The sequence below is a fragment of the Hyperolius riggenbachi genome, chromosome 8, assembly GCF_040937935.1.
Source record: "Hyperolius riggenbachi isolate aHypRig1 chromosome 8, aHypRig1.pri, whole genome shotgun sequence".
In the NCBI taxonomy this organism is placed as follows: domain Eukaryota; kingdom Metazoa; phylum Chordata; class Amphibia; order Anura; family Hyperoliidae; genus Hyperolius; species Hyperolius riggenbachi.
This window is the reverse complement of record NC_090653.1, coordinates 53,449,253-53,473,800: the sequence shown is the minus strand read 5'-3', so window position 1 is coordinate 53,473,800 and position 24,548 is coordinate 53,449,253. Positions and strand designations below refer to the sequence as shown.

At 45.8% G+C, this 24,548-nt stretch overlaps 2 long non-coding RNA genes across 4 annotated transcripts in view; one reads left to right on the top strand and one right to left on the bottom strand.

Moving 5' to 3' along the window:
* LOC137528819 (uncharacterized) overlaps nt 1-24,548 on the bottom strand; it is a 233,867-nt gene that overhangs the window by 13,591 nt on the left and 195,728 nt on the right. The gene's annotated exons all lie outside the window — the stretch shown is intronic.
* Nucleotides 17,471-24,548, top strand: part of LOC137528818 (uncharacterized) — a 71,087-nt gene continuing 64,009 nt past the window's right edge. The window contains exon 1 of the long non-coding RNA XR_011023471.1: nt 17,471-17,553. This is a non-coding gene — a long non-coding RNA (uncharacterized lncRNA). The remainder of the gene's footprint in view (nt 17,554-24,548) is intronic.

The window sequence follows — 24,548 nt, the reverse complement described above, 5'->3', positions numbered from 1 at the left end:
GACTGACAGTGGGGAACGCTACAGTGGAAGCAATAGGCTGGAGGTATACTTAGCCGGTGTTGGAGGAAGGAGCCCTCGGTGGACTACTTCACCGGTATCGCGGCCGTCACGGCGCTTTTTCAGAGAGTACGAGGGGAACTCTGCAATAGAGCAGCGCGGGGCGCTGACTTAAGTATCGGAAGAGGAGCGGTCACATGTACGCGCCAGGCGCAGCGTCACACGTGACGTCAGTGGGGCGTTAACGCCGGACGGAGGCCGAAGGAGGACAGGCAAACCACGCTGGAGCGCAAATAGGAAGAAGTAAGTATAATGCGTAGGGAAAGCATACCGGCCCGCAGATAATGGATGCGCAGCTATGCACATTGTAGTGTACGCAAAAAATTATACACAAAACCATGGCAGCATATATTTACATACGAACACAGCAACACAGCAACCCATATAACTATACATCCCATGCATAATAGATCCATAAACATATGTCACAGAAGGCAATACATTCTTAAGACAATCAGACATTTTTCAGTCTGTAATCTATATATATAAAATTGTGCGTGTACGTGCGTGCGTGCGTGTGTGTGTATGTGCCGCAATCACTCGAAAACGGCTTGATCGATTTGAACGAAACTTGGTATACAGATCCCTTACTACCTGGGATGATATGTTCTGAGGGTCTCATGTCCCCCCTGCACACCTGGGCGGAGCTACAAACAGCAAATCAGATTCCACCCATTCAAGTCAATGGAAAAAAGTGTAAAAGGCTGCCATTCTCACAGTAACCAAGCCACAGTCCCCACACTTGGCACAGTTGGTCACTTGGTGACCGAGGTTACAAATCCATGAAATGTGGGCGGAGCATAAAACAGCCAATCAAATTTCAGCCATTCATTTTAAATGGGAAAATGTCACTGGGAAAATATAAACTGCAGCCATTCTTACACTGTTAATGGCAGGGTTTTCAAACATGGCACACTTGGTCACTGGGTGACTAGGATTTATATTCAGGAAAGTGGGTGGAGCCTACAACAGTCAATTAAAATTCACCTACTGATTTTCTAGGGCAATATTTAAACTGCTGCCATTCTTACACTGTTGATGGCATAGGCTTCAAACTTGCTACAGTCAGTCATTGGGTGACTGGGGTTCAAATTCACTTAAGGGGCGGGGCTACAAACAGCCAATGAAATTTTCTTGGTGGATTAACTGCTTCCATTAACACATTTATGCCAAGAACCTGAAATCTCAAAACGTGGTCAGTGAGTGACTGTGTGGCAAGGTTATAAAAAGTGGGTGGAGACAAAAACAAATTTCCCTGGGAAAATATAAACTGCAGCCATTCTTACACTGTTAATGGCAGGGTTCTCAAACTTTGCACAGTTGTTCATCGGCTGAATGGGATTAATATTCAGGAAATGGGTGGAGCCTACAACAGCCAATAAAAATTAATCTGTTGATTTTAAAGGGAAATATTTAAATTGCTGCCATTCTTGCACTGTTAAAAGCACATACCTCAAACCTGGTACAGTTGGTCATTGGGTGACTGGGGTTCAAATTCAGAAAGGGGCAGAGCCACAAACAGCCAATCAGATTTGTTTAACCACTTAAGCTCTCAGTCGTTTTCACTTTATGCATCCGAGCAATGTTCACCTCCCATTCATTAGCCTATAACTTTATCACTACTTATCACAATGAACTGATCTATATCTTGTTTTTTTCCACCACCATTTAGGCTTTCTTTGGGGGGTACATTTTGCTAAGAGCTACCTTACTGTAAATGCATTTTAACAGTAAGAATAAGAAAAAAAAATGAAAAAATTCATTATTTGTCAGATTTCGGCCATTATAGTTTTAAAATAATACATGCCTCCATAATTAAAACCCACGTATTGTAATTGCCCATTTGTCACGGTTATTTCACCATTTAAATTATGTCCCTATCACAATGTATCGCGACAGTATTTTATTTGGAAATAAAAGAGCATTTTTTCCGTTTTGCATTCATCACTATTTACAAGCTTATAAAAAAAAAATAGAGAGAAATATTTCATCTTTATATAGATATTTAAAAAGTTTAGACCCTTAGGTAAATATTTATGCGTTGCTTTTTTTTATAGTAATGTTTTTTTTTTTTTTTATTAAACATTTTATGTGGGCATTTTTGGGAGGGTGGGATATGAAAGTGTTTTATTTGGGGAAATATTTGTGTATTGTAATGTTTTTTAACTTTTACTTGTAGTTTTACTTTTTGGCCACAAGATGGCAATCTTGAGTTTGTTTACATGACGTCGCTCTAAGCGTACAATGTACGCTTAGAGGGTCATAGCTTCAGAAAAAGCGAAGCTTCCGAGAGAAGCTGTCGCTTTTTCAGCGGGGGAGAGGAATCAGTGATCGGGCTCCATAGCCCGAAACATTGATTCCGTGACTACCGAATCCGCGTCCGGGAGTGCGCGTGCACGCGCGCGATCGGCCGTGGGAGCGCGTGGGAACGCGCCTGTCCTCCTTGACGTTTTTATACGTCAAGGAGTACAAAGTGGTTAATTTTAATGGGAATATACAAATTATTGATACCAAGGACCCCAAAGCTCATAAACTTGATCATTGAGTGACTGAATGTCAAGGTTAGAAAAAGTGGGTGGCACCAACAACAACTACATTTTTTACATGGGAAAATATAAACTGCAACCATTTTTACACTGTAAATGGCAGTGTTTTCAAACTCGAAACATTCAGAAATGTGGTGGAGCCTACAACAGCCAATCAAAATTCACCTATTGATTTTCAAGGGGAATATTTACATTGCTACCATTCTTACACTGTAAATGGCAGAGGCCTCACAGCTGATACAGTCAGTCGTTCGGTGACTGGAGTCCAAATCCAGTAAAGGTGTGGAGCCACAAACAGCCAATCCGATTTGTTAGATTGATTTCAGCCATTCTGTTATTGGCAGGGTTCTCAAACTTAACACAGTTGGTCACTGGATGACTGGGATTAATATTCAGGAAAGTGGGTGGAGCCTACAACCCAATCAAAATTCACCTATTGATTTTCAAGGGGAATATTAACATAGGCACAACAAAGCAGAGTACAAAGAAAAAAACCAAACTTCTATCCATATCTATGGACAAAACGCATATAGTCAAACACAAAAGAAAGCGTCCATGACACTAAGACTCACTACATAGCCAACTCCATCATAATCATGTATAATACTTTATTAAGGGTAACATAATAAAAACAAATACAATCAATCAGCAAGGGGTCTATACGGGTGGGGTACTCAAAAGACACTCCTGTATACTAGTAATAAACAATATTCATCCAGAATGACACTAAATACATAGGTGCCTAATCACCAAAAATGGGAAAACCCACATGAAATTGAATCAATGTGTACAGTCACTGTTTAGCCCGCAATCATGCATCTACTCCTAATCGGGCAATGCACTTACCCACAAGGAGAGAACCCACATACCGAGGCCCAGTTGCTGTATGCAATCTCACACGTTCCGGACCCCTGTCCTTCATCGGAGATGTCGGCGCAATGAATGAGCTGCCAAATCAAAAATAGCTCATTTATAAATATATACAATATCAACAATTGTAAATCCATGAACAATCGTTAATTCTTAAGCCGTGGTCAATCCTTAGTGTGTACCCATACTTGAAGTACTTACTTGTCCGCAGCAATCCATTGTTATTTATTCATTTTATATATTTGAGTAGAATAATTGTTGGCATATTTCGCCTTGTTCCATATATTATATTGGACTTTGCACTTTTCCTGGGGGTGGGCTTAGTGGACTTGAGGCTTGGTTACGACGGTGGCCTGACTGGGTGCGTGCGTAATGACGCATAAGCGCAGTCCAGCGGTGGGCGTGGCCATGCCCACCGGAACTCGTCGGCTCCCGGGATTCATTGCGCCGACATCTCCGACGAAGGACAGGGGTCCGGAACGTGTGAGATTGCGTACAGCAATTGGGCCTCGATGTGTGGGTTCTCTCCTTGTGGGTAAGTGCATAGCCCGATTACGAGTAGATGCATGATTGCGGGCTAAAAAGTGACTGTACACATTGATTCAATTTTCATGTGGATGTTACCAGGCATGTGATTATGCTAGGTTTCTTTCCCAACAGCTGTTGTATGTGTGTTTACCCATTTTTGGTGATTAGACACCTACGTATTTAGTGTCATTCTGGACGAATATTGTTTATTACTAGTATACAGGAGTGTCTTTTGAGTACCCCACCTGTATAGACCCCTTGCTGATTGATTGTATTTGTTTTTATTATGTTACCCTTAATAAAGTATTATATATGATTATGATGGATTTGGCTATGTAGTGATTCTTAGTGTCATGGATGCTTTCTTTTGTGTGTGGGGAATATTAACATTGCTGCCATTCTTACACTCCTAATGGCCTCAAATCTGGCACAGTCAGTCACTGGGAGACTGGAGTTTAAATTCTGAAAAGGGGGCAGGCCACAAACAGCTAATCAGAATTTTTAATTTCAATGGAAAAATGCAACTTATTGATGCCAAGGACCCCAAAGTTCATAAACTTGGTCATTGAGTGACTGTATGTCACAGTTAGAAACAGTGGGTGGAGCTAACAACAACTTTTTACATGGTAAATATAAACTGCAGCCATTCTTACACTGTTAATGGCAGGGTTCTCAAACTTGACACAGTTGGTCACTGGGTGACTGGGATTAATATTCAGAAAAGTAGGTGGAGCTTACAACAGCCAATCAAAATTCCCTTATTAATTTTCAAGGGGAATATTGAAACTGCTACCATTCTTACACTGTTAATGGCAGAGGCCTCAAACCTGCTACATTTGGTCATTAAGTGACTGGGGTTCAAATGCACTAAAGGGGTGGAGCCACAAACAGCAAATCAGATTTCTTTGCTGCATAAACTGCATCCATTCACACAATTTTGATGCCAGGAACCCGAAAGCTCAAATCTTGGTCATTGAGTGACTGTGTGTCAAGGTTGCAAAAAGTGGGTGGATACAAAAACAGACTCCCTGATAAAATGTAAACTGCAGCCCTACTTCACTGTTAATGGCAGGGTTCTCAAACTTTGCACAGTTCGTTACTGGATGACTGGGATTAAAGTGAACCGAGCACCTTTTTAACACTCAGGACATTTCTATAGCACATGAATAATGCATGCCGACAATCTGTTTCATTATTAAAATAAACGTGTATTTTACCTTGTATTTTACAATCAAAGGAGTTTTAATAGGCTGTTTCAGCAGCCTGACCGTCCGCAGAAATCTCAGGACACTAATTGTTTTATTGAGAAAACCATCTCTTTTCAACAACATAGGGGGTGGGTAATACATTGTCTGTTTCAAACAGTCCTAATTACCCACCCCCTTTGTTGTTGAAAAGAGATGGTTTTCTTCTGGGTAATTAGCTCAATAAAACAATTAGTGTCCTGAGATTTCTGCGGACGGTCAGGCTTCTGAAACAGCCTATTAAAACTCATTTGATTGTAAAATACAAGGTAAAATACAAGTTTATTTTAATAATAAAACAGATTGTTGGCATGCATTTTTCATGTGCTATAGAAATGTCCTGAGTGCTAAAAAGGTGCTCGGTTCACTTTAATATTCAGAAAAGTGAATGGAGCCTAAAAAAAGCCAATCAAAATTCACCTGTTGATTTTCAAGGGGAATATTAAAATTGCTGCCATTCTTGTACTGTTAATGGTACAAGCCTAAAACCTAGTGCAGTCGATCATTGGGTGACTGGGATTTAAATTCAGAAAAGGGGTTGGAGCCAAAAACAGCCAATCACATTTGTTTAATTTCACTGGGAAAATACAAATTATTGATGTCAAGGACCCCAAAGATCACAAACTTGGTCATTGAGTGACTGTGTGTCCAGGTTACAAAAAGCGGGCAGAGCCAAAAACAAATTTCACTGGTAAAATATAAACTGCAGCCATTCTTACAGTGTTAATGGCAGTGTTCTCAAACTTTGCACAGATGGTCACTGGGTGACTGATAAATATTCAGGGGAGTGGGTGGAGCCTATAATAGCCAATCAAAATGCAACTGTTGATTTTCAAGTGGAATATATAAATTTCTGCCATTTTTACACTGTTAATGGCAGATGCCTCAAACCTGCTACAGTTGGTCATTGGGTGACTGGGGTCCAAATCCATTAAAGGGATGGAGTCATAAACAGCTTATCTGATATGTTTAATTTCTATGGGAATGCACAAATTATTGATGCCAAAGACCCCAAAGCTCACAAACTTGGTCATTGAGTGTTTGTGTGTTAGGGTTAGAAAAAGTGGGTGGAGCCAACACCAGCCAAATACATACCCGGGCAATGCCTGGTCATCAGCTAGTAGAAAATAAAAAGGTCAAAAAAGACATAGGCATAGGATCAAAATAACATCCAGAACACCCGTACAAAGAAAGCAGATCTTTTCCATAGTAAAAAACATTGATCAGGGGTGTGACAGGGGTGTGGATTAAGCATCCCTCTTTCTTGTCTCAAAAAGTTGGGAGGTATGGTTATCTATTATGATCGATATAAATTAGATCAAATATGGGTAGACGGAAGCAATGCCTGTGTAAATGTATCTTTAGGAAGCTATCTCCCACCCATTGACTAAACCACGCGTGGTTGGGTAGGGATATATTCCAAGCTAAATTTTAAACCAGCAATTGAGACCTGCCTTCCAGCGGGGGCAGAAGTTGGATGCATATTGCATGCTCCTTGTGTACATAAGGGGTACTGAATAGTTTGAAGGTTAGCACAGAATTTATCAGAAAAACAAACTCATAGTTTACGAGAGAAGTAAAGAGCATGATAAAAAAGTAATTAGACAATCTGCAGTACAAGCACAGAGAAATTAGTATGATCTATTAGGGCAAATATGAATCATGGCAGTATATTAGATAATTGATTTGGGCCTTCTGAATTAATCGGAAAAGAATCAGAATAGATTTTAATCGCCGAGCAGGGTTGCTCGGATACCCCCTATCACGGATTTGAGTGATTTCAATCATGGCTCCGCCCACTTCCAGGACGACAGGTGTGGGGAGGACAGCGGGAGCTGGCGGTAAAGCGTCCACATAGGACTTGCTCTCAGCTACACTTAGTGTAGCTGAGAGCTGGCGGCGGGAGCGGTGGTGTGTGGCTGCAGATGGCGGAGATCTTCAATCAAGATGTAATTGAAGGTCGCAAGTTAGAGGATATTGGTGTGGGACCTTTTCCGAGGATATGGGAACTTTTTAAAAAGGTACAGGTAAGAATTTCTGGTTAATTAAGAATAATAAAATAATTTTCTCGTCGGCATGTTTTTATTTCATTTAACCCTTTGTGGAAATTGGTAAGGGGTACTTTGTACCCCTATACTCACTTCTCCTGGGAGGGTGGCAGGCATCTGGGGGTCCCCTTCTTAAAGGGGACTCCCAGATGCCACCATAAACCCCCCAGGGCGTCGTCGACTCAAAGATGGTGGAGTAGAAGTGGGTCAAAAGGGTGTAAGTCATTTTAAACTTTTTTCAGTTGGAGCAGAAAGAACAGCTGTTGTTGGGCCTTTTTTGTGCTTTGGAAGCATTCTCCTCCCATCTTAGGTCCTTGGTGATTGTGCTGTCTAGGAAGTGAGTGCTGGGGGCTTTGGAAACCTTGGAGCCCTCAATGAGAACTGGGGGGGAATCAATTGTTAGTCAATGGTTAGTTCAACAGTATTGCTGAATTGAGGAAAAGCTTACTGTCCTTACACCATTTGCTGATCCTCTCCATCTCCTGACTGTAGGCTAGTTCTCAGCTCTTGTCTATGAGGCTTATGACGGTTGTGTCATCTGCAAACGTAATCACCTTGACAGTCGTTCTTAGTAGTGCAAAAGTTTGTGTATAGGGAGAATAGGATTGGTGATAGGACACACCCTTGGGGATTGCCTGGGTTGGTGGTTTGCACTCGCGAGGTGAAGGTGTTGAGCTTCACCACTTGGGTTTTGTTTGTGAGGAAGTCTTTCAGCCACATGCAGAGGGAGAGATGCACATTGTTGTTGTACCAGCTTATCATGGAGGATGTTGGGGATGATGTGTTGAAGGCGGAGCTGAAGTCGAGGAGGAGAATCCTGGCATAGGTGTCCGTGGCACATATTCTGATAAGTCAGAAAAGGTGCTACTATACTGGTACTCCCGCTATCACTGTTGGGAGCAGACATGGTGTTTGCACCACTTATCCCTTACTCAAGGTCGAGACAAGGTTCTACAGAACTAGAGATTCCAAAGTGCAACCCCCTCCCAGTGCCTCATTATACAGTTGAGCATTTTGTGAGTTGAGAAAGAGGCATAGAGGGCATAGAGCAGCACTGGGAAAACTACGGCCCATGGGCCAGATTAGGCCTGCTCGCGCTGTTACTCTGGCCCACCAACAAGCGCTCGGATCCCCCTCCTTCCCCCTCCCTCCCTGCAGGGTCGCCAATGTGGGCGGTAATGGGGGAGACTTAAAACTCACCTGATCGCCATCCAGTGTCGCGTCTCCATGGCAACAGGGCGTCACATGACATGACATTGGGACGAGCAAGCGTATTACATGCTGGCATGTTCCGAGGTCATGTCATGTGATGCCCTGTTGCCATGGAGTTGCGACGCTGGACGGCGATCAGGTGAGTTTTAAGTCTCCCCTAACTATCGCCTGTAAGAATCTATATGTTGGTTGCTATTGGCAACAACACTACTCCTTCGTTCGGCACCAGCAACTCATTAATAAGAGCTGCAAATACGACTCTCATCACAGCAAGCAGCATAGGAGATAGAACTTCTTAGACGTTGTCACAGTCTCAGGAGTTTATTCAGTAAACAGATATACAGATGCTTATTGCTACATGTTACACTTCAGCGACGCCATTGTTCTTTGCGTTACAGCTCTTGGTCCCATTGCATGGCAACCAGGTTTCCTCTTATTGTTACATCTACGTGGCCCATAGGCCTATATACAGCATACAGTTAGATTATATGACAATACATTACAAATAAAAGTAAAGGGTGGAAGTCATCAGCCAGACATCAGAAGAAGCAGCAGTAGTCAGAATAGCCCTCCCGGGCACACGTTACCTCTTCTTAACTCATCTCTAAAGAGTTAAATGTGACATCATCTGAGCAGTGACGGATCACTAACTCATCACCTGTTATTGGCTCAGACCCCGTGAGATACCCCGTGGTATCATGACAAGCACAGTCCTTACTGCGCATGGCCTTGAAAATCCCATGGTCCAGGCACCGGTCATCTTGTTCTAAGAAATACTTGTTTACTGTACTTGGCTCAATGTTTACAGAACAAGACTGCCTATCTGTCTGTACATCGCGTAGCCTTGTACAGACCGAACCACACTGTTCTTCAGTGCTTCTAGAAATGCTCCTTAAAGGTATACTCTGCAAATCAAGTATTTTAACTAACCTCAGTTAAAGTAACTGAGGCCTATGAATTCAAGCATATATTACTTAAATTCTTACACCGCCCGCTCACGACTCTGCAGGGAAGGAGGGGGGAAAAAGAGGGAGAATTTTAGGAATGCGGAAACACTCAAATTTTGCCCAGGCCAGGGATACAGTATTAAAAGGGGTAGAGAGGTAGGTGAATAGAAGGCACTAAATGGAGGGAACCCCATCTAAAATTTCACAGGGGCCTAGTTATTTCTAGTTATGCTCTTGATTGGCTTAGCTCAGGTTCTAGAGCATGAAATGTCTGCTTGTGTGATTACTGGTGCAAGTAGAATATGGACCATTTCTAAGGAGGGAACCTCATTGTGGTGAATTAGCCTCGTACAAAATCATGCAATCTATTTTCATTTTTACAAACTAATTTCTTTTTTATTATTAGAGTTCCAGTTTTTTTGTGAACACGTGTTTTGACTGCAGAAGGTTAATGAATGTTTACACACAAAAATAGAAGGGCTCCAAATCTGTTCATTTATTAACTTGGGTCAATATCGGGCTGTGTCCTTGTCCTCTTTACAGACATGGGAAGTTTTGTACTTCAAACATTATTATTAAATTTCACAAGAAGATATTACAGCCCATCAAGATAAAAAGCAATGTCACAATATTAGGCTTGCAGGCCTTGACGTACACATACGAGACAGGGGCTCATCAACAGACAGAACATACCATAAATTCACTAAAATATGGGACTTGCTCCCAGAATCATTACATCCCTAGCTACAGCTTTGGCAGGTTTCAAGCTCTCAGAGCTGGTGGACTGGTGGTGGTAATTCAAAGAGGAAAGAAGAACACCTGGGACAGAACCAGATGAAAGAAAGGAAAGACAGAGATAGAAGAAAAGGAAAGCAAAAAACAGAGAAGGAACAGGAGAAAAGACAAGAAAATGTTGCCAAGGTTTCAAGAAGCAGGGCCCCCAAATCCCAGATCACTCTCTAATTGTCTTCAATCATCCTACGCCATGGGCTCCATATTCTGTCAAATATGACACATTTGTGCACAGTGCACATTAGAGATGGCCCGACCTGTTCACGGGCGAACCTCTATGGGGGCAGTACTACTTCCGGGTCGCTATGACCTGGAGTAGTACGCCTGCGCTGTCCCGGCAGCGTGCGTCTTTGATTGCGCGCCTGCTGACGGGCACTCTCTACGCATGTGCTTGACGTCACTCATGACGTCACGCACATGCGCAGAAAATGCCCAGCAACAGGCACGCGATCTAGGACGCGCACCGCCGGGCCAGCGCAGGCATACTACTCCGGGTCATAGCGACCCGGAAGTAGTACAGGGGGAGCTGTTCGCCCGCCCGCGAACAGTTCCCGACATCTCTAGTGCACATTTGTCTTCAAGAATACTAGCTAACTGTTCCTGCACCATGTACCCCGAGACCCTCATTATGACTTCCTCAAAGGAAACAAATTGAGTTTTCCAGAAACTAGCCATTGTGTGGTTTGCAGCTACAAAAATAAAGGTTACTATTTTCTGCTGCTGTTTACTCAAGTCTTCAATTTTAAAATGTAAAAGAGCAGCCCAGGGATCTCTAGAAACAACCTTATCTGCAAGTTGTCTAATAAGCCTGTCTGTCTGAGCCCAGAATCTCCTCAACATGGTGCAGGACCAGAATATGTGCCCTCCCTCCGCAGCCCCTATAACCGTGATGGCTAACCTTGGCACTCCAGCTGTGGTGGAACTAAAAGTCCCATGAGGCATTGCAATACTCTAACAGCTCTAAGCATAACTCAGGGAGGCAGAAGTATGATGGGATTTGTAGTTTTGACATGGCTGGAGTGCCAAGGTTAGCCATCACTGCCCTATAACATAGACCTGAGTCTGATCTGGGCAAGTGGGCCAGCCTCACAAGAACTCAGTGCCACCGGAGTTACACTTTGTAGGCCGATGGCACTTTTGGCAGGTTGATAGGCGAGGAATCACACATTAAACATTCTCCCAATCCTCCATGTCCTTAGTTGTATTTAAAGGGAAACTTAAGTCAAACAAAAAAAATGAGTTTTACTCACCTAGGGCTTCCAATAGCCCCCTGCAGCTGTCCGGTGCCCTCGCGGTCTCCCTCCGATCCTCCTGGCCCCGCCGGCAGCCACTTCCTGTTTCGGTGACAGGAGCTGACAGGCTGGGGACGCGAGTGATTCTTCGCGTTCCCAGACACATTAGCACCCTCTATGCTGCTATATGGTATATGATATATGCTATAGTAGCATAGATGGCGCTATTGTGGCCAGGAAAGTGAAAAATCACTCGCGTCCCCAGCCTGTCAGCTCCTGTCACCGAAACAGGAAGTGGCTGCCGGCGGGGCCAGGAGGATCGGAGGAAGACGGCGAGGGCACCGGACAGCTGCAGGGGGCTATTGGAAGCCCCAGGTGAGTAAAACTCATTTTTTTGTTTGACTTAAGTGTCCCTTTAAACTACATTATAATTGCATGCAGAAAGTACTTACAGCACATCACTTTTTCCATATTTTTCCATATATTGTTATGTTACAGCCTTATTTAATTGATTAAATTTGTTGGTTTTCCTCAGAATTCTACACACAACACCCATATTGACAACGTGGAAAAAAAAAGTTTATTTGGGGTTTGGGGGGGGGGGGGGGGAATTGAAAAATATGATTTTGTTTTTATAAACATGGACACCATCAAATGATATAGCATATGCGGATCCAACATAAGTATATTGCATACATAATTGGAGACGCAGCTCCATTAGTACATAGATGTTCTTACGAAGTCGACAGTGTATTTTAATGTCGCATCATTTCTGGTATGCATACACATTAACCAGGTCTAGTAAAAAACAGACCTGAAACATTAACTAAAATAGACTCATAATTAAAATTCAACTGGATACACGAAACAGACTTAGTTGGTTCTGCATTGAACATATACAGAGATTGTGTACCCTAATCGGGCGTGACGTGTCATTCATCCCCCAAATCTGTGTATGCTCATATATACTGTTGTACATTTCCAGCCAACTCCAAGAAAACCCATTATGAAGCATCTTTTGTAGCTTCACACTGCCAGCCCCTCTAGTACCTTGTTGAAGTTTTCATACACCCCAAAAATGTTCCAGAATGACCATTGTCACAGAAGAGCCGTGAGACCAGAAATCGCAATCGGTTTCCTGCACCGATTGTCGTTGCGTTGGCAGATCTAGACTGTATGTCTAGGGGGGGTGGGGGGGGTCAGTCTGTCAGTCTGGGGTTTTCTTTTGAAAATCTAGCATTTCAGTTGTCAGCAGAACTTCCTTTTCATGAGACAGGTGGCTCTCTGAGAAGACCTGGTGGTGTAATTAACTTCATCAAAAGAAGTTCCTTCCTGGCCAGTGACACCAAAGTGTGAAGCTTTCTAGCAGTAAATCCCAAACAGCAAGTGTTGCTGCCTTTTGAAGAAGACAGGATACGCCCAGCAGGAGACCAGACTGCCTGACTCCATTGGGAGCAGAGAGAAACGAATGCTGTATATGGTTTTTAGCATTTAAGGATTACCGTTCATATGAGAGGTATGAAAGTTATCTCATTCTGCTGGTCCGGGGCTGGTGAATATTTTAATATTAAATTGAGGCCACTGACATACCCAGAACCCGAAGTATTCCGCTATTTCGTAACCGGGCATGCAAAACCACCCAAGTTTGATGTCATATGAACTGTCATATTCTGAGGAACATGAATCTGTGGCCATTAAGTGTGTGCGGGAAGCGTAAGCCGAGATATGGAAACTGTCATATTTGGTGGGCACCAGAAACCCACCCAGGGGGTTAACTGCACCCTGTCCAGCCCCTGGGCTGGACCTGAGACTCCACCCAAAGATGTGGATCAGTCAAAAGTGTTTGCCAGGGACTCCTCCCTCAGTCCTCCAAATCCCATCTTTACGAGAGCATGCTGCTGCTAGCCAGAGGACCATGTGGTTAGCGGCCATCTTGTCTGAACTTTGCTCCTGAACTGAAACAAAGGAACTTTACGAATACTAGAGTATTTTCTCCCTTTTATTTTCATACTGGCTACTAATGTCTCTATAATTGTTGATTTTAATGATTTTCTGTATATATTAATTATTTATATTGCATTCTTAATAAACGATGCTAACGCCATTTATTTGTTCAGCTACCCTATTATTCAGCCACACAAAAACTGAACCCTGGCTTCTGAAGAGTCGCTACTACTGTTGATAGCTAGACAAAATAGAGTGTGTTTAACCATTTTTATTTGCAGGTCTAGAATCAGCCAGTCAGTGGGTTCCTCTGTCCCATGGTAACAGAGGTGGTGGCAGTTATACCCTGAAATAGTGTGTAAATTGTATTACCGTAACTCACAGGCTCCCTTCTAGCCGGTCTGCGGCCAAAAATCCCAGCAGTTTCTGCGCACCAATTGCGACCACAGATTGCATGGTCTGTGTGCTGAAACTGATTGGAAGGCATTGTGCGGTCCGGAGGACTGCAGAAGCGTGTGAGGAGCACCAGGCTGCAGAACGCCAAGCGCATGAGAAGTGCCAGGCTGCCGAAGCACGTGAGGAGCGCCAAGCTACGGAACTGGAGCGCCAACGACAGCATGAACTGAACATGGCAAAAGTGCACCAGGCCAGCCGGAGTTCATCGCCCAGCCTCCCTGCTGAAGGAGCCGCATCACCCGTAAGTGCAAAATTTAAATTTGCTTCTATTGAAAGAGACACTGACATTGACTTGTTTTTGCGATCTTTTGAGAAAGCATGCTGTCAGTATCGTCTGTCCCCAGGCCAGTGGGCCAGACATCTGACACCTTTGCTGCGCTACAAAGTGCTTGATGCTTTCGCAGAGTTGCCTGTGGAAAAAGATAATGATTATGCCGCTATAAAAGACACTATCATTACTAAATATCAGCTGACGCCAGAAGCCTATCGACAACAGTTCAGGTCCTGGCAGAAAAAATCTACGGACTCTTATCGAGATGTGGTCAGCAGTTTACTCACCACACTCCGCCAGTGGACTCTAGGCCTCACCAATGGGTCTTATGATGTCCTGGAGGACTTGATAGTCCTAGAACATTTGCCCTGCTGATGTACGACAGTTTGTGCTGGAGCGCAAGCCTGCGTCAGCGACTTGTCGCTGCAGACCTCGCTGAAACCTTCATGACTACCCGGGTGCCTGACACACGCAGAACTGCACCATCTAGCTGGAGAGGAGGTCAGCCTAATACCCTGGCAGACCCTCCTGCTCCTGTGAGCTGTCCGCCACAGAGGCCACCCAGCGCAGCTGCTGCGCCCAGGCCTGCAGCACCTGAGGGGGTCACCTGTCACTACTGCCGCAACCCCGGACACATGAAATTCGACTGTCCTTAGTGGAGGCAGACATCACCAGCACCTGGATCACCTGTACCACCAATACCTCACCCACGGCAGATGCAAACAGCCAGCGGACCACAGCCTGGATCATCAGATTTTGTTTTGTTTGCCCGCAGAAAGGAAACCCACGACCGAATCAACCAGCAGCAGCCTGTTAGAGTGAACGACCAGATTGTCACCGGATTTTGAGACACCGGAGCAGACATCACCTTAGTTCACGCACACCTTGTTCCAAAGGAGAGCATCAGCTCCAGCCAAACCCTTGCCCTTTCTAGAGTAGAGGGCAACCTTTTACACATAGCCCAAGTGAGAGTGAAACTCGACTGGGGGGTTGGGGTTCAAGAAAGGGTTGTTGGGGTTGTGGATGATCTCCCAGGCCCTGTGCTGTTGGGGACTGATTTGGGCAAGCTTGTGTCCTATTACGAACCTGCCGCAACTGCCTCGACGCTCACGGAAGGAGACGGACTCTCCGCCCACCACCAGGTACTTTACACAGTGGCGGCTCCAGGAATTTTTTTTAGGGGGTTCTATGCAGGTGCTGGACCAATTTCCGGGGGAGCTGACGACCTGGGTGTGGCTATAACCTGCCACGGCGAAAAAATGGGTGTGGTCATGACTGGATGAGGGTGGGGCTAACTGTAATTTAAAGTGAACCCAGGGTGAGAGTGATATGGTGGCTGCCATATTTATTTCCTTTTAAACAATTCTAGTTGCCTGGCAGCCCTGCTGATCTATTTGGCTGCAGTAGTGAACTGAATTACAGCAGAAACAAGCATGCAGCTAATCTTGTCAGTCCTGACAATATTGTCAGAAACCCCTGACCTGCTGCATGCTTGTTCAGGGTCTATGGTTGAAAGGATTAGAGGCAGAGGACCAACACGGCAGCCAGGCAGCTGGTATTGCTTAAATGGAGATAAATATGGCAGCCTCAATATTATTCTCACCTCGGGTTCCCTTTAAAAGTGCAACGCAAAGACAGAGGGCCCAAGTTTTGGTGACCTTTTCCACAGAAAATTCACATAATTGTGCAGGTTTTCTCAAGAAAATACACGTAATGTAAGCAGATTTGAACAAAAAACACGTTCAATAACCCCAATATGCACAACCGTTATCAGATATGACCCCAATATGCACAATCGTTATCAGATATGACCCCAATATGCACAATCGTTATCAGATATGACCCCAATATGCACAATCGATATCAGATATGACCCCAATATGAACAATCGTTATCAGATATGACCCCAATATGCAAAATCGTTATCAGATATGACCCCAATATGCACAATCGTTATCAGATATGACCCCAATATGCACAATCGTTATCAGATATGACTCCAATATGCACAATCGTTATCAGATATGACCCCAATATGCACAATCGTTATCAGATATGACCCCAATATGCACAATCGATATCAGATATGACCCCAATATGCACAATCCTTATCAGATATGACCCCAATATGCACAACCGTTATCAGATATGACCCCAATATGCACAATCCTTATCAGATATGACCCCTAATATGCACAATCCTTATCAGATATGACCCCAATATGCACAATGCTCAGCAGTTCTGACCCCAATATGCACAATGCTCAGCAGTTCTGACCCCAATATGCACAATGCTCAGCAGTTCTGACCCGAATATGCACAATGCTCAGCAGTTTTGACCCCAATATGCACAATGCTCAGCAGATCTGACCCCAATATGCACAATGCTCAGCAGTTCTGACCACAATCAGGAGCACCACCTGAAAAAGAAAAGAAAAACCCATTTACTCACCTAGTCAGAAGACCTCCTGTTCCGACCTCCTCCTCTCCCGACCTTCTTGTGGCGCGCAGCTCCCACGATCCTCTTCCTACAGTGACTTCCTGCCTGCAGCTTGCATTACCCGGCGAGCAGGGCTATGGGAAAATGGCCGCCCGAAGCCCTGCACTGCAGACTCCAAGTCTGCAGAGCAGGGCTTCAGGCGGCCATCTTACCGTAGGCCTGCTCTGCTGCTTCAGGCTGCCGCTGTGAACTGACTCGGCGTCTCTTAGACGCCTGAAGTCAGTTCACACCAGGGGGTGCTTTGGGGGTGCTTGGACAATTCTAGGGTGTGCTTGAGCACCCCCAAGCACCCCCCTGGCGCCACCACTGCACTGGGGGGAGCACCAGGGGGAAGTGGGTTGAATGTGCCCAGTTCAAGGGTGCCGGGTTCAATAGTACCTGCTTCAAAGGTACCTGTGTTTAATGTACGAACTGTCTGTGATGAAAATGTTCCTGTACCTGTCACTGTCATTAATGCATGTGTCAATGATGTGAAGAATGTCAATTATTGTAATGTTAATGCCATGCCTGTACTAGCAGCAGTCACCCAGAGTGCTGCAAGGGTTGTGGGCTCAGTACTGAACTCCTCGTTCAGTGCTGACCCCAATGGTGAGAACTTTAAGCTGCTGGTCTCACGTGACATGAGCCAGCTGGCTGAAACTGGAAGTGCTGCAAGGGTTGTGGGCTCAGTGCCAGACTCTTTGTTCAGTGCTGACCCCAGTAGGGAGAACTTTCAACCGCTGACTTCATGTGACATGAGCCAGCTGGCTGAAACTGACAGTGCTGCATTCACAGCAGTGCTACAAAGGGACCCAAGCCTGCAGGCGCTCAGGCAGCAAGCCTCTGAGCCTCTTGCAGACGGGGCCACTTTCAAGGTGTACTGGGAAGGTTGGAGACTGTACAGCAAGGCTGTGCAGCCCACTACAGGTAAGTCGCAGGTGAAGCTTGTGGTGCCGAGTGCATTTCGGGGCCATGTGCTGCACTCCGCACATGACAGCCCTCTGGCCAGGCACAGGATAAACATGGATGTAGCAAAATACTGCAAGGCATGTCGGGAGCTGGGAAAGTCCAGGGATTCCCGCGGGGTGCCCTTAGGTCCACAGCCACTTAGCAAGGACCCCTTGCGTGGGCTGGCTGTTGACCTACCTGACCCACTGCCTGTTATCAGCAGTCCTGGAAGATTCAACAGCTGAACACGGTGGTGCAAACGCCCTGTCCAGAAAGGTCCATGACGGGTCAAACCTGAGGGTAGCGGACAGCGACCTGTCCAGGTGAACCAAGCCGTGGGCTTCAATGAGTTCTCCCGCCGTACCGGCAGCTCAAGACCTGTTTTCCACATTAACGGCAACGCCACACATCTTGTGGATGCGTGGCTTAGGCCTTTATACTTGGAGGGAGGTGTCACAGAAGAGCCATGAGAACAGAAAACGTTTCGTGCACCGATTGTCATTACGTTGGCAGATCTAGACTGTATGTCTGGGGGGGGGGGGGGGGGGGGGGTAGCAGACTTCTTTTAAAAATCTAGCATTTCAGTTGTCAGCAGAACTTCCTTTTCATGAGACACGTGGCTCTCTGAGAAGACCTGGTGGTGTAATTAACTTCATCAAAAGAAGTTCCTTCCTGGCCAGTGACACCAAGGTGTGAAGCTTTCTAGCAGTAAACGCCAAACGGCAAGTGTTGCTGCCTTTTGAAGAAGACCGAATAAGCTCAGCAGGAGACCAGACCATTTCTACATCTCCAAAACCTTTTTTGTTTTGTTTGCTGTAGATACTATGCAGTTAAATATAGTATAGTACCAGTGCTAGAGTATTTTATAGTGTATTTCCTGGGTTCTAGCTAATATGGACATCTTGTAGGCAAATATACACATTCTTTCTCGTTGTGCCAGTGTGAAGCAGTGCTGGGCCGAAATTACGCATGAGCGTAATTACGCATCGTAATTCAATGTAAATTTACGCGTAAGCGTTACGCGTAACTTACGGTCTTACGCGTAATTATTTACGCGTAAGACCGTAAGTGGTATCGTAATTACACTGTCTACCGTAATTGCTAGGCATGCGTAATTTTACGAACACTTACGCGTAATTTTACGCGTAATTACTAACGTAAAATCTCCCATTTTCTAAGAGTAGCCAATCAGTCAACATCCTAAGCAACCAATAGTATCTTCTCCCGCCCTTCAGTATAAGCGTACGTTTTGACGCATACGAATGATATGTACGCAATAACTGTCACATTGACGGCTATTGCGTACATATCGTCCGCATGCGTCAAAAAATACGCATTAATGGGTATTACGGCACTACGCGTAACATCGTAGTGTAAGCGCCTTCATTACGGTATCCTTACGCGTAATTGCGTAAGTTTACGCGTAATTACAGTGATGTACCGTAGATAATTTCCTTCGCCGTAACCGTAATTGCGTAATGCGTAATAGCGTAAAATTACGCGTAATGATCCGTAAGCGTAGATTTTTCCATTACGAGCAGCACTGGTGTGAAGGATCTTCCTCGTGCACTCTCCCATTTTTCAAAAAAGTGTGCTTCATAGCCTGATTGGGTAATTAGCAGAAGGTACATTTCGGACAGGGTTTTTTTTACTGGGTTTGTACCTGTACATAAATCTTCAAACTCAGTTTGTTGTCTCATCTGGGACGGCCTCACCCCCAATTGTCTTAAGAGATGTCTAATATGGAAATGGCCACACCAGTCTAAGCCAGGTTTCCCATATTCTAAAAAAAAACAAAACTAAAAACTGAGAAATCACATATACGTAAGCATTCTCAGCCTTTGCTCAATACTTGGTTTATGCACCTTTGGCAGCAATTACAGCCTCAAGTCTCCATGAATATGATGCCACAAGCTTGGCACACCTATCCTTGGCCAATTTCACTCATTCCTATTTGCAGCACCTCTCAAGCTCCATCAGGTGCTCAGAGGGTAATTTGGGTGCCGGCAAAAGATGGAGCCCAACAGGGGCGCGGTCAAGCACACCGTGGGCGTGGTCATGGGTGGGGCCAAATATACATGACCTTAGCAGTGATGTAAAAGGTCTGCCGAGGAGGTTTGAGCTCTGCCGTAGTGTATCCCCCAAAAATAGATGTAATCTGACAGCATTTCACCAAAAAGACACATAATCTGGTAGAAGTTCCTCCAAAATACAGATAATATGGAAGTGGTTCCCCCAAAATAGACAATGTGGCAGCAGCAGTTCCACCAACATACACATAATTTGGAAGCAGTTCCCCAAAATACGCGAAACCTGGCAGCGGATCACCCAAAATACACGTAACACCCAAAAGACATATAATCTGGCAGTAGTGGTCCCCCAAACATACACAATCTGGCAGCAGTTCCCCAAAATACGCGTAATCTGGCAGCAGCCGTTCCCCTAACATAGACATAATTTGGCAGCTGTTCCCCAAAATACATAACAGCGGTTCCACAAAAATGCAGATAATCTGACAGCAGTTCCCCCAAAATAGGTACCCCCAGGTAGCCAGGTCTATAGGTGTCCCCAGTATAAGTAGCCATGAGTATAGTAGTCCCCAGTATATGTAGCCAGAGGTATAGTTGCCTAGTATATGTAGACAGGGGTATATGTGCCCAGTATATGTAGCCAGTGGGATATGTCCCCAGTATATGTAGTCAGGGGTATATGTGCCCAGTATATATAGCCAGGGGTATATGTGCCCAGTATATATAGGCAGGGGTATATGTGCCCAGTATATATAGCCAGTGGGATATGTGTCCAGTATATATAGCCAGTGGGATATGTGCCCAGTATATATAGGCAGAGGTATATGTGCCCAGCAGGGCCGGGCCGAGGCATAGGCTGGAGAGGCTCCAGCCTCAGGGCGCAGTGTAGGAGGGGGCGCACAATTCATTCAGTTGTCATTCCTAATTGTGTATGAAGCAGAAAGAAATAAGAAAAGGGGATACATAGCAGTGACTGCAAGCCAGATAACTAGAGATTAAGGTGTTGGGGAGGTTGTGGGCCCTGTGGCCCTCTTAGTCTAATAGCAATCAGTGTGTGACAGCTGGGGTGGGAGGGATGGAGGAGCGCACTTTGGTGTCTCAGCCTTGGGTGCTGGAGGACCTTGTCCCTGCTCTGGTGCCCAGTATATGTAGCCAGTGGGATATGTGCCCAGTATATGTAGGCAGGGGTATATGTGCCCAGTATATATAGGCAGGGGTATATATGCCCAGTATATGTCGCCAGGGGTATATATGCCCAGTATATGTAGCCAGGGGTATATATGCCCAGTATATGTAGCCAGGGGTATATATGCCCAGTATATGTAGCCAGGGGTATATATGCCCAGTATATGTAGCCAGGGGTATATATGCCCAGTATATGTAGGCAGGGGTATATGTGCCCAGTATATGTCGCCAGGGGTATATATGCCCAGTATATGTAGCCAGGGGTATATATGCCCAGTATATGTAGGCAGGGGTATATGTGCCCAGTATATGTAGCCAGGGGTATATGTGCCCAGTATATGTAGCCAGGGGTATATATGCCCAGTATATGTAGGCAGGGGTATATATGCCCAGTATATGTAGGCAGGGGTATATGTGCCCAGTATATGTCGCCAGGGGTATATATGCCCAGTATATGTAGCCAGGGGTATATGTGCCCAGTATATGTAGCTAGGGGTATATATGCCCAGTATATGTAGCCAGGGGTATATATGCCCAGTATATGTAGGCAGGGGTATATGTCCCCAGTATATGTAGGCAGGTGTATATGTCCCCAGTATATGTAGGCAGGGGTATATGTGCCCAGGTAGCCAGGGGTATATGTCCCCAGTATATGTAGGCAGGGGTATATGTGCCCAGGTAGCCAGGTGTGCCCCCACCCGGAGGGAGCAGAGCAGAGAAGGAGAGCTATGGGGATAGCGGGGATGGGCGGACATCTCCCCCCCCCCCATCCCTCACCTTCGTGCTCCCCTTCCTGCCTCTCCCCTCCAGTGTTGTGAAGTGTCGGGCCCGGCGGCGAAAGTGGGCAGAGAGTTACCTCGTTCCAGCTGCAAGGGACGCTCCGCTCTGTGTTCGGCTAGTCTGGTCTTCTAGCCGCACACAGAGCGGAGCGTCCCTTGCGGCTAGAAGAAGGCGGAAAGTCTCTGCCCACTTTCACCGCCGGGCCCGACATTTCAAAACGCTGGAGGGGAGAGGCAGGAAGGGGAGCACGAAGGTGAGGGATGGGGGGGGAGATGTCCGCCCATCCCCACTGTCCCCATAGTTTGCCTTCTCTGCGCTGCTCCCCTCCACACAAGCCAGGGTGAACGGCGTTCACTCTGAAGAAAAAGTGGGTGGACGCCGTTCACCCGCGTCCATGCAGGACTTGACCCCTGGAGCCCAAGTACAAAGAAAAAGTTGCAATTCGCTGAGTGCAATAGCTGGCAGCTGAGTTGCCTCTTACCCCTGAGTCCATGGTGGCCTGGAGGGGGAATAGTAATCTATGCCATCGGGAAATTTGCAATAGCAGAGTGAGCCATTTTTTGGCTTCACCCTGCGCCCAAATTTTCCACTGCCTTTTTTGCATATATGTGGCTTACAGATCTGAAACCCTCTAGTAGCAGGATTCTCCAAACAAAGCCTCTCAAACCTGGAGAGTGGGATTCGATACTCCGGTTTCTGAGCAAAGAATCTCTCCCTATTGGGTATTTGGTATTACGCAACCAAGTTCTCCCAAGAAACCCTAGGCCCACCACCAGGTAAACGCTGTTGGACTCTCATATGCTGGAGGGTGTGTGGGGGGGGGGGGGGAGAATGGATTAACTATGAAGGAAAAAAACTGGGGAGGGGAGATATAAAAGGTTTTTAAAGTGTTTAGTCGAGTGCAACACCAGTAAACAATGTTTATAAATAATGCCTAAAGTATGGGGTCTATGTTGGCTCGGCAGCCATTTGTGAACATAAAGGGCAGCCCTAGGTAGATGAGGGATGGGATTTATCCCAGACAAAGCAACTTATTTTCGAGAGTCCGCGTTAAGTGTGTGTGTGTGTGTGTGTGTGTGGAGGCAGGGGGGGGGGCTGACTAGAAGCATATAGAAAAAACAAAGCACCTTAGGGAGTAGAGTCATTTTTATGGAGTTAGTCCGGCAGAAATGATTATATTCATTCAGACCTGACCTGAGATGAAGTGTCATAAGAAGCACCTTCAGGTAAATGGGTAGACCGCCCATAGAGATAACTGGATAGTGTCACTCACTGGACAGTATAATATTGAGAGCCTCTGTTTTTGCCAGGATTAATTCCCAACAAAAACAAACAAACTGCATTGATAATCTACCAACCGTTGCTCCATTGCCCTAGTCAAGCCCACCCACCACCAAGGATTCCCCGGGTTCTGCTACACCATTTTCCCCACTAACCACACCACCACTCCCAGTGCAACATTATGTATCCCCAGCACATCAGTATGCGTACCCCCCTCATACCTGCTCCTCTCTCCCCTGATCACCCGCCCTACTGGTGCCTAATGTTCTGGCTCCATCTGCTCCTGCCCTTAGTCCCTTGTCCACTTCTTGCCACACATCTTAACCACAGGCCCACTCCTGTCTCCCAGCCCTCCCATTCCCCTCTCCTTACTTCCCCCTCACCCCCCACAATCAAATTCACCCATTTAGCCCCACTCCCCGCCGCACCTCCCACCCTCCCCATACTCACGAACATTCTCGCCCCAATCTCATTCCCATCTGCCCCATCCTCAGAAAATCTGTTTCTCTAACCAGCAGTCTCTGGAATGCCAGATCTATCCGCAACAAGCTTACAGACCTCTTCCTCTCAAAAACCCTCAAATTTCTTGCCCTTACTGAGACTTGGCTCACCCCATCTGACCTGCCTGCGGCTGCAGCCATACTCCAAGACCAGATAACAGGCTTGGGGGTGGGGTGGGCCTACTCCTCTCCCCGTCCTGCACTTTCCGTGTCCTTACCCCTCCCCCTTCTCTTCACTTTACCTCCTTTGAGGTCCATACTATCTGCCTCTACCACCCCCTCCCAGCCATTATTGCAGTCCTGTACCCCCCCCCCCTCCAGTACAACATCACACTTCCTAGACAACCTTGCCTCCTGGCTCCCACACATCCTGTCCTCCGACCTCCCAACCAGGGATGCTCAGCAGAGCTCGAATATTCGAGCTCTTTTTCAGCTATTCGAGCTCGGTATTCGAGCTCGAATAGCTGCAGCTATTCGAATGGGCTATTCGAGTAAACTCGAATAGCCCACTCACTATTCGCGCTATTCAAGCAAACAGCGCTATTCGAGCTCGAATACCGAGCTTGAATAGCGTCATAGCCCAGATTGATGTCCTTAGAGCCAATCAGAGGGCTCCCAGGCCCTCTGACGGCAGCCAATCACAGAGGGGGACCCTGGCCAGCCCCTACCCTCTAAATAGCGGCCGCCATGTTCGGTTTTTCCGTCCTTGCTTGACTGTACAGAGAGAGATCTGCTCCTTTGTGCTTTGGCTTAGCAAGTGCTCTATTGTTGTCAATCACCTAGCGTTTTTGCTCACATACACCTGCTATATACACCTATATTGTTGTTAGCTAGATAGAGATTGTATTTTAGTTAGTAGCTTGTGTGTTACATAGAGACAGCTGCTGCTGTAGGCAAGCTTACACAGCTTAAGGCCTCAGGGCCTTGCCTGTGTGGGCAGCTGTCCTCCTGTCCTCTGTTAGTTTATTTCTCATCTATACCAGTGTTTCTGCTGTGTATTCTACCCTGTCTTGTCCTTTACTACTGAGTGATTATTGTATTTTGTAGTTATACTACTGTACTAGGGACACTCACTGTTACTGTTCATAGCTCCTGCGTGTGTGTGTGTGTGTGCGTGCACTGTCTGTAGTGTACACAGTACACAGTATTCCCTTCTACTGAATCATCTGATTACTACTGAATCTGATTATTGTATTTT